The following is a 10,280-nucleotide window of genomic DNA, read 5'->3' as shown; positions in this document are numbered from 1 at the left end:
CCCGTGCCATGGAGGCCATGGACCAGAGGGGAAACCCTTCTCCCATCTAGGGAGGAGGTCAAGGAAGAATAAGAAGGAGGGGGGCTCTCTCCCCCTCTCTTCCGGTGGCACCGGAGTGCCATCGGAGGCCATCATCATCACCGTGATCTACACCAACACCTCCGCCATCTTCACCAACATCTCCATCACCTTCCCCCCTCTATCTACAACGGTCCACTCTCCCGCAACCCGCTGTACCCTCTACTTAAACATGGTGCTTTATGCTTCATATTATTATTCAATGATGAGTTGCCATCTTATGATGCCTGAGTAAATTTTCGTTGTCCTATCGGTGGTTGATGAATTGCTATAATTGATTTAATTTGCTTGTGGTTATGTTGCTGTCCTTTGGTGCCCATCATATGATTGCGCGCGTGGATCACACCCTAGGGTTATTTGTATGTTGATAGGACTATGTATTGGAGGGCAAGAGTGATAGAAGCTTCAACCTAGCATAGAAATTGATGCATACGGGATTGAAGGGGGACCAATATACCTTAATGCTATGGTTGGGTTTTACCTTAATGAACATTAGTAGTTGCGGATGCTTGCTAATAGTTCCAATTATAAGTGCATAGAATTTCAAGTCAGGAATGACATGCTAGCAGGGGCCTCTCCCACATAATACTTGCTATCGGTCTAGTAAAGTAGTCAATTGCTTAGGGGCAATTTCGCAACTCCTACCACCACTTTTGCACACTCGCTATATTTACTTTATTGTTTCTTTATCTAAACAACCCCTACTTTTTATTTACGTACTCTTTATTATCTTGCAAACCTATCCAACAACACCTACAAAGTACTTCTAGTTTCATACTTGTTCTAGGTAAAGCGAACGTCAAGCGTGCGTAGAGTTGTATCGGTGATCGATAGAACTTGAGGGAATATTTGTTTTACCTTTAGCTCCTCGTTGGGTTCGACACTCTTACTTATCGAAAACTGTTGCGATCCCCTATACTTGTGGGTTATCAAGACCTCTTTTTCTGGCGCCGTTTCCGGGGAGCAATAGCGTGGGGTGAATATTCTCGTGTGTGCTTGTTTGCTTTATCACTAAGTAATTTTTATTTTCTGTTCTTAGTTGTTTTCTATCTTTAGTTATGGGTAGGAAACGCAAAATACCAAAAAAATTAGTTGTACCTACTAAACCAATGGTTGAAGAACCACTCAAAATCTATCACACCGCTGAAGCTTATTACTTGGATCATCTTCGATCCCTATGTGCTCGTGCTGAAACCCCAACTAGCTTAGTTGAGGGCAAATCCTTAGATGAGCATGCTTGTTATGTGCGACACCGAATATCTGAAAAAGGGAAAACTTTACTGGATCAAATTCATCGTTTGCAATGCTATGCTTGGAATTTATGTGAAATATATGATTATACTTGTTGTTCTGAAGACCCTAAGAAACACCTTCCCTACCAATGTTTGTTTAGTGATAATGGAATCGTATCTTCGTATACTAAGGATGTTTATAGTTACTATGATGTTCAACAAATTAAAGAATTTGTTGCTTTTAAGGGTGCTTATGGAATTGCTTCTTTGATTGAAAAGTATGATGCTACTCTTTACAAATCTAAATTTTTTGCCATACTTAAATATTGCTATGATAATTATGCTTCTAATGCCTATGTTGAACCATATATTGAGTACTACTCCGCTGTCCAAGAAGAGAATAATATTTTGCAGGAGTCTATGAAAGAAGAAATTGATGAAACTGTGAGCTCATTGGATGAAAAAGATGAGGAGGAGAGCGAAGAACAAGAGGAGGAAGAGATGATTAGCTACCCGTGCCCACCTTCTAATGAGAGTAACTCTTCAACTCATACATTATTTAATTTCCCTTCGTGCTTACCGAAGGATGATTGCTATGACGATTGTTATGATCCCGTTGATTCTCTTGAAATATCCCTTTTTGATGATGCTTGCTATGCTTGTGGCCAAGATGCCAATATGAATTATGCTTATGGAGATGAACTTGCTATAGTTCCTTATGTTAAAAATGAAATTGTTGCTATTGCACCCACACATGATAGTCTTATTATCTTTTTAAATTCTCTCAACTACACTATATCGGAGAAGTTTGCACTTATTAAGGATTAAATTGATGGGTTGCCTTTTACTACTACACATGATGATTTTGATGAATATAATATGCATGTGCTTGCTGCTCCTACTTGCAATTATTATGAGAGAGGAACTATATCTCCACCTCTCTATGTTTCCAATACAATAAAATTACAAGAAACTGTTTATATTATGCATTGGCCTTTACTATGTGTGCATGAATTGTTATTTTATGACATGCTGATGCATTGGAAGAGAGTTAGACTTCGTCATTACATGATATATGTTACCTTGTGCTCACCACTAAATTACAAATCATTGTTAATTAAAATTGGCTTTGATATACCTTGGGATCCGGGTGGATCCATTACTTGAGCACTATATGCCTAGCTTAATTGCTTTAAAGAAAGCGCTGCGAGGGAGACAACCCGGAAGTTTTAGAGAGCCATTTATTTCTGTTGTGTTCTTTTATAAAGTTTATAAATAAAAATAATGTGCCAAGGTTTGCCTTTAGGATGTTTACATTTGCTTGATGGTTTGTACGATGCAGGACAGAAACTTTGGCTGTAGTGCGCGATTATACATTTTTTGCTGGAACGCCAAATGGTTCTGATTCTTTTTGCACTGTCTTCCTATACAAATTTTTTATTTTTACTAATTTTGGTAGAAATTTTCAAGTATCATAAGTATGGTGAATGTTCAGATTATTACAGACTGTTCTGTTTTAGACAGATTCTGTTTTTGATGCATAATTTGCTTATTTTGATGAAACTATCAATTTATTTTAGTGGATTAAGCCATGAAAAAGTTATATTACAGTAGACACAATGCAAAAATAAAATATGAATTGGTTTGCAACAGTACTTAGAGTAGTGATTTGCGTTATTATAGTAACGGATCTTACCGAGTTTTCTGTTGAAGTTTTGTGTGGATGAAGTGTTCGATGATTGAGAAGGTCTCCTTGTGAGAAGAAGGAAGAGAGGCAAGAGCTCAATCTTGGGGATTCCCGAGGCACCCCAAGTAAATATTCAAGGAGACTCAAGCGTCTAAGCTTGGGGATGCCTCGGAAGGCATCCCCTCTTTCTTCAACAAGTATCGGTATGTTTTCGGATTCGTTTCATTCATGCGATATGTGCAATCTTGGAGCGTCTTTTGCATTTAGTTTTCATTTTTCTTTTATGCACCATGCTGGTATGATGCAGTCCTTGGTTGATTTATAGAATGCTCTATGCACTTCACTTATATCTTTTGAGTATGGCTTTATAGAATGCTTCATGTGCTTCACTTATATCATTTGAAGTCTGGATTGCATGTTTCTCTTTACATAGAAAATCACCATTTATAGAATGCTCTTTTGCTTCACTTATATTTGTTAGAGCGTGGGCATATCTTTTGTAGAAATAAATAAACTCTCTTGCTTCAATTATATCTATTTAGAGAGATGACAAGAATTGGTCATTCACATGGTTAGTCATAATCTCCTACATAAAACTTGTAGATCACTGAATATGATATGTTTGATTCCTTGCAATAGTTTTACGATATAAAGATGGTGATATTAGAGTCATGCTAGTGAGTGGTTGTGAATTGTAGAAATACTTGTGTTGAGGTTTGTGATTCCCGTAGTATGCACGTATGGTGAACCGTTATGTAACGAAGTTGGAGCATGAGGTATTTATTGATTGTCTTCCTTATGAGTGGCGGTCGGGGACGAGCGATGGTCTTTTTCTACCAATCTATCCTCCTAGGAGCATGCGCGTAGTACTTTGTTTCGATGACTAATAGATTTTTGCAATAAGTATGTGAGTTCTTTATGACTAATGTTGAGTCCATGGATTATACGCACTCTCATCCTTCCATCATTGCTAGCCTCTCTAGTACCGCGTAACTTTCGCCGGTACCATAAACCCACCATATATCTTCCTCAAAACAGCCACCATACCTACCTATCATGGCATTTTCATAGCCATTCCGAGATATATTGCCATGCAACTTTCATCATCATCATATACATGACTTGAGAATTCATTGTCATATTGCTTTGCATGATCGTAAGATAGTTAGCATGATGTTTTCATGGCTTGTCCATTTTTTGATGTCATTGCTACGCTAGATCATTGCACATCCCGGTACATCGTCGAAGGCATTCATATGGAGTCATATCCTTGTTCTAGATATCGAGTTGTAATATTGAGTTGTAAGTAAATAAAAGTGTGATGATCATCATTATTAGAACATTGTCCCATGTAAGGTTATCAAAATAAAAGTGGCCAAAGAAGCCCCACAAAAAAAGGAGAGAGGCCAAAGAAGCCTACAAAAAAAGAGAAAAAAAGAGAGAAAAAAAGAAACAAAAATGAGAGAAAAAGAGAAGGGGCAATGTTACTATCCTTTTACCACACTTGTGCTTCAGAGTAGCACCATGTTCTTCATATAGAGAGTCTCTTGAGTTATCACTTTCATATACTAGTGGGAATTTTCATTATAGAACTTGACTTGTATATTCCAACGATGGGCTTCTTCAAATGCCCTAGGTCTTCATGAGCAAGCAAGTTGGATGCACACCCACTTAGTTTCAGTTAGAGCTTTCATATACTTATAGCTCTAGTGCATCCGTTGCATGGCAATCTCTACTCACTCACATTGATATCTATTGATGGGCATCTCCATAGCCCATTGATATGCCTAGTTGATGTGAGACTATCTTCTCCTTTTTGTCTTCTCCACAACCACCATTCTATTCCACCTATAGTGCTATGTCCATGGCTCACGCTCATGTATTGCGTGAAAGTTGAAAAGGTTTGAGAACGTCAAAAGTATGAAACAATTGCTTGGCTTGTCATCGGGGTTGTGCATGATGTGAGTATTTTGTGTGGTGAAGATGGAGCATAGCCAGACTATATGATTTTGTAGGGATAACTTTCTTTGGCATTGTTATTTTGAAAAGACATGATTGCTTTATTAGTGGGCTTGAAGTATTATTGTTTTTATGTCAAATGATAGACTATTGCTTTGAATCACTCGTATCTTAATATTCATTCCATGATTAGATATATGATCAAGATTATGCTAGGTAGCATTTCACATCAAAAATTATCTTTTTTATCATTTACCTACTCGAGGACGAGCAGGAATTAAGCTTGGGGATGCTGATACGTCTCTGTCGTATCTATAATTTTTGATTGTTCATGCCAATATTCTATAACTTTCATATACTTTTGGCAACTTTTTATACTATTTTTGGGACTAACATATTGATCCAGTGCCCAGTGCCAGTTCTTGTTTGTTGCATGTTTTTTGTTTCGCAGAATATCCATATCAAACGGAGTCCAAACGGAATAAAAACTGACGGAGATTTTTTTTGGAATATATATGATTTTTGGAAAGAAAAATCCACGCGAGACGGTGCCCGAGGTGGCCACGAGGCAAGAGGGCGCGCCTGCCCCCCCCCCCCCCAGGCGCGCCCCTGACGCTCGTGGGCCACCCGTAAGGCGGTTGATGGCCTTCTTTCCCCGCAAGAAAGCTAATATCCGGATAGAGATCGTGTCAAAATTTCAGCCCAATCGGAGTTACGGATCTCCAGAAATATAAGAAAGGATGAAAGGGAAGAATCTGAGAACGCAGAAACAGAGGGAGACAGAGAGACAGATCCAATCTCGGAGGGGCTCTCGCCCCTCCCGTGCCATGGAGGCCATGGACCAGAGGGGAAACCCTTCTCCCATCTAGGGAGGAGGTCAAGGAAGAATAAGAAGGAGGAGGGCTCTCTCCCCCTCTCTTCTGGTGGCACCGGAGTGCCACCGGGGGCCATCATCATCACCGCGATCTACACCAACACCTCCGCCATCTTCACCAACGTCTCCATCACCTTCCCCCCTCTATCTACAACGGTCCACTGTCCAGCAACCTGCTGTACCCTCTACTTGAACATAGTGCTTTATGCTTCACATTATTATCCAATGATGTGTTGCCATCTTATGATGTCTGAGTAAATTTTCGTTGTCCTATCGGTGGTTGATGAATTGCTATGATTGATTTAATTTGCTTGTGGTTATGTTGCTGTCCTTTGGGGCCCATCATATGATTGCGCGCGTGGATCACACCCTAGGGTTAGTTGTATGTTGATAGGACTATGTATTGGAGGGCAAGAGTGACAGAAGTTTCAACCTAGCATAGAAATTGATGCATACGGGATTGAAGGGGGACCAATATACCTTAATGCTATGGTTGGGTTTTACCTTAATGAACATTAGTAGTTGCGGATGCTTGCTAATAGTTCCAATCATAAGTGCATAGAATTCCAAGTCAGGGATGACATGCTAGCAGTGGCCTCTCCCACATAATACTTGCTATCGGTCTAGTAAAGTAGTCAATTGCTTAGGGGCAATTTCGCAACTCCTACCACCACTTTTCCACATTCGCTATATTTACTTTATTATTTCTTTATCTAAACAGCCCCTACTTTTTATTTACGCACTATTTATTATCTTGCAAACCTATCCAACAACACCTACAAAGTACTTCTAGTTTCATACTTGTTCTAGGTAAAGCGAACGTCAAGCATGCGTAGAGTTGTATCGGTGGTCGATAGAACTTGAGGGAATATTTGTTCTACCTTTAGCTCCTTGTTGGGTTCGACACTCTTATTGAAAACTGTTGCGATCCCCTATACTCGTGGGTTATCAATGAGCAACATCATAAGAAATTAAATGGTTTCAACAGCTAGTCGCTGGGGGAGGGGGGGGGGCGCACAAGGAGCGGGATTACTCTGATTTGGCGCCCCAGGATGCCTGCTATAAAGCCTGAGTTATGCAGGAAACCGTGGAGCAGATAAAGGCCGCCATTGATGTCGACTGCCGTCGTGAGGGCTTCTGTTGAAGAAAACAAAGAAGTGTAAGGACTCTCAAAACATGAGGTTGGCACCGAGAGCTCCTATATGGCGCAGCACGCGCGCCAGGGAGCAGACTCGCGCGCACTCCCCGCGTGCCCATTTTGGGCCGCCCAATGAGCGGCAGCGGGGAGCCCTCTATTTTCTTGTTTCGTTTCGTTTTATTTCATTTTTGTTTTTCTTTTTTAAATAATTCAGGATTTAAAAAATTTCCAAAATTAAAAAAAATGCGAATTTCAAAAACGTTTGTCGAGCCAAACAAATGTCCCTGAATTCGAATAATTTTCATAAATTTGTCAAAACTTCATGATTTTAAAAAATGTTTGTAAATTTGGATATTGATGAACAAATTCTCAATGAAAGAAAATTTTCTGAAAAAAATCCGATGAAATTTTTGAAAAATGGTTGAACATTTTTTGAATTTGATAAACATTTTTACAAAACTACGGTGAACAAAAAACTGGATGAACAAAATTACGGTGAACAAAATTACGGAATACGATGAACATTTTCTGAATTAGATGTACATTTTTCATTTTTTAACTTGATGAATAAACAACTCAATTCAAGAACACTTTTTTGAAAATCGGATGAACTTTTTGAAAACTGGATGAACATTTTTGTATTTGATGATTTTTTAAATCATGTTGAATTTTTTGTAAATTTCATGAACATATTTTGAATGCAGTGAAAACAATGTTCAAGACAAAAAATCATAACAATGAGAAAAAAATAATGAAGAAAAAATGGAGATGAAGAAGAAATTGAAAATCGACAAATATAAAAAAAGAAACATCAAAGAAAAAAGAAAAAATTAGGGGACCTCGCACCCCACATGGGCCGGCCAAGAAGGCGCGCAAGGGGAGCTGGGCTGCGCGCTACGGCACTAGGCGGTGCCCACGCGCCATATAGGATCCGCCATTGGCACCCTGTTAACGGCACTGTGCGCTCATGAGGAGGGCCAGAAAAAACATGAGGCTCAACTCACGCGACTGACGGAGGCCTGCCAAAGATCTTCCATAGAGCTCCAACGGGCGCAAGAATTGTGTCGCCGGCTTGAGCAGGCTTCCAAATGTGAGTGCTTGAGCCATTTATTTTTCTGTCTTGCGCTTTCTCCTTTGCTAGTATTGTGTATAGCGTTTTTGGTCACGCCCATCCCTAGTGTTGTTGTAGGAGGGATGAGCACCACCGCTGTTGAATCAATTGTTTCCGCCACCGCGGCCTCCACCACGTCCACGTGGTGCACCGCGTCCATGGTATACACCACATCTACGTGATGCCGCGTTTACTGAGGACTTGAATCCGTCACGGTTGTTCTGAAGGTGCTCAGTTCGCCAGTGCATCAAGTGAGAGATGTTCGGTTTTTGTATCTAGGCAATATACCAGAGGGACTTAATCCATGTTGAGGGATTTTGGACTTTCTTCTTGCCATGTGGTCCAGTAGTAGCCCAACTAATTGTTACACAAGAAGAGAATAAGAGAATAGATGGGCCTGTGTAGTTAAAGGGATTTTGGACCGCTCGTGTGTAGTTTAAGGGCCATATACCAGAGGGACTTAATCCATGTTGAGGGATCAACCGCGATAGAGTGCGTTTAGTTAAAGCTTTGTTCGGTTACACCTCTTCCCACAGGGATTGGAGGGGATTTGGAGGGGATTTGACTTGTAGGAGATCTAATCCCCCCTCAATCCCTGCCAAACCTCTTTAATTCCCTGTGAACCGAACGCAGCCTAAGGGATTTTGGACTTTCTTCTTGCCATGTGGCCCAGTAGTAGTCCAACTAATTGTTACACAAGAAGAGAATAAGAGAATAGATGGGCCTGTGTAGTTAAAGTCCAAATATTTGCAGACGTGGGGGTTGATGTCATATGGAAATCCTGTGTAGTCAAGCGACTACATAGTTATAACGTGGCTTCGCCACTGCAAGCTCATCTTCAGTGAGAGGCTTCACGACGCCTGCAAGCACTAATAGAAAAAACACTACTAGTAGCGTTGGTTTTTCGCCTACTACTAGCACGGGGTCCCGCGGTACTACTACAACGCTACAGCTATTTTTTAATAGTAGCGCGTGTTTTACCCCGCACTACTACTATTAGTAGTAGCGCTTCTATAATACCCACGCTACTACTAACTAATTAGGATTTAAAACAATCAACCAATTTCATTTTATACGCTCCAAACATCCATCGATCAGTTGCATCAACTAGTACACGGTGCGTTGGGTTGGAAATCCAACACAAGTACTAGTACAGGCTCCGCAAATCGATCAAACAAGGGAGATGAGCCTGCGGAAGCCGCCGGCTTCCAGGTTGCCTGATCCACATGCGCCGTCCACAGATCCAAGCTAGGTAGGACGAGATCTACCACAAAAAAAGCACACGGGGCTCCCTAGTTAATTTTTCTGCCTCGGAGCATGAAGAACGGGGAGACGGGAAGGAGAGTGGACTCACTGTTGCTGGCCGGATGCGAGACGACCGGGACGGGGGGTCACGCGTCCTCGCCGGTGGCGGATGTGCAGGTCGCCGTGAGCTGCTGCACAAGGAACGACACAACCCCCCACATATTGCGCCGCGGTCGACATCTGCACCTCGTCGGAGGCTGGAGAAGTAGCCGCTCGGAGCTTGGGGGGGGGGGGGGTAGGATGAGGACGCAGCGGCCAGGAGAAAGGTATGAGTTAGAAGGGGACGGGACGCGTTGGTATTTTATACATGGATGTTGTAGTTACAGCATAGCTGGCGACAAAATAGTAGTAGCGTGGTGTGTTTCACATGCGCTACAGCTATCTAGTTAGTGTAGCGCAGGTTTTGCACCCCGCGCTACTACTACACCATGTCCGGGTGGTACGATGGGAATCACTTAATAGTAGCGTGAGATTTATATCTAGCGTTACTACTATCAACTTAGTAGTAGCGTGGGTTTATATCCCGCGCTACTACTAATTATCAGCAACGCGGGGTAGATATAACCCGCGCTACTACTAAGATTCTACCTAGTATGAGGTATTTCCTAGCAGTGAAGTAGTTTAGCGAGGCCCTTCGTTCGAAAAAAATACACCAAAACATATTTGTTACCCTTCTGGGCATTGGTGAGAGAGATACATAAATTATTGATGCCGGAGCGAAAGTCGGATGCAAACATGTTGGTGATGGCACTCCTTACAACTTGAGATGCATCAAGATGTAGGACATGGATGAGGATTTCTTTGGAAAGAGAGTTGAGGAGATAGGAAAAGATATGCCGATCCGTAACCATCCAGGCGTGTAAAGGGGATTGGGTGTGGATGTCATGGTTTTCACG

Source organism: Triticum aestivum, chromosome 7A (assembly GCF_018294505.1).
Source record: "Triticum aestivum cultivar Chinese Spring chromosome 7A, IWGSC CS RefSeq v2.1, whole genome shotgun sequence".
Lineage (NCBI taxonomy): Eukaryota > Viridiplantae > Streptophyta > Magnoliopsida > Poales > Poaceae > Triticum > Triticum aestivum.
Note: the sequence above shows the minus strand (reverse complement) of the source record.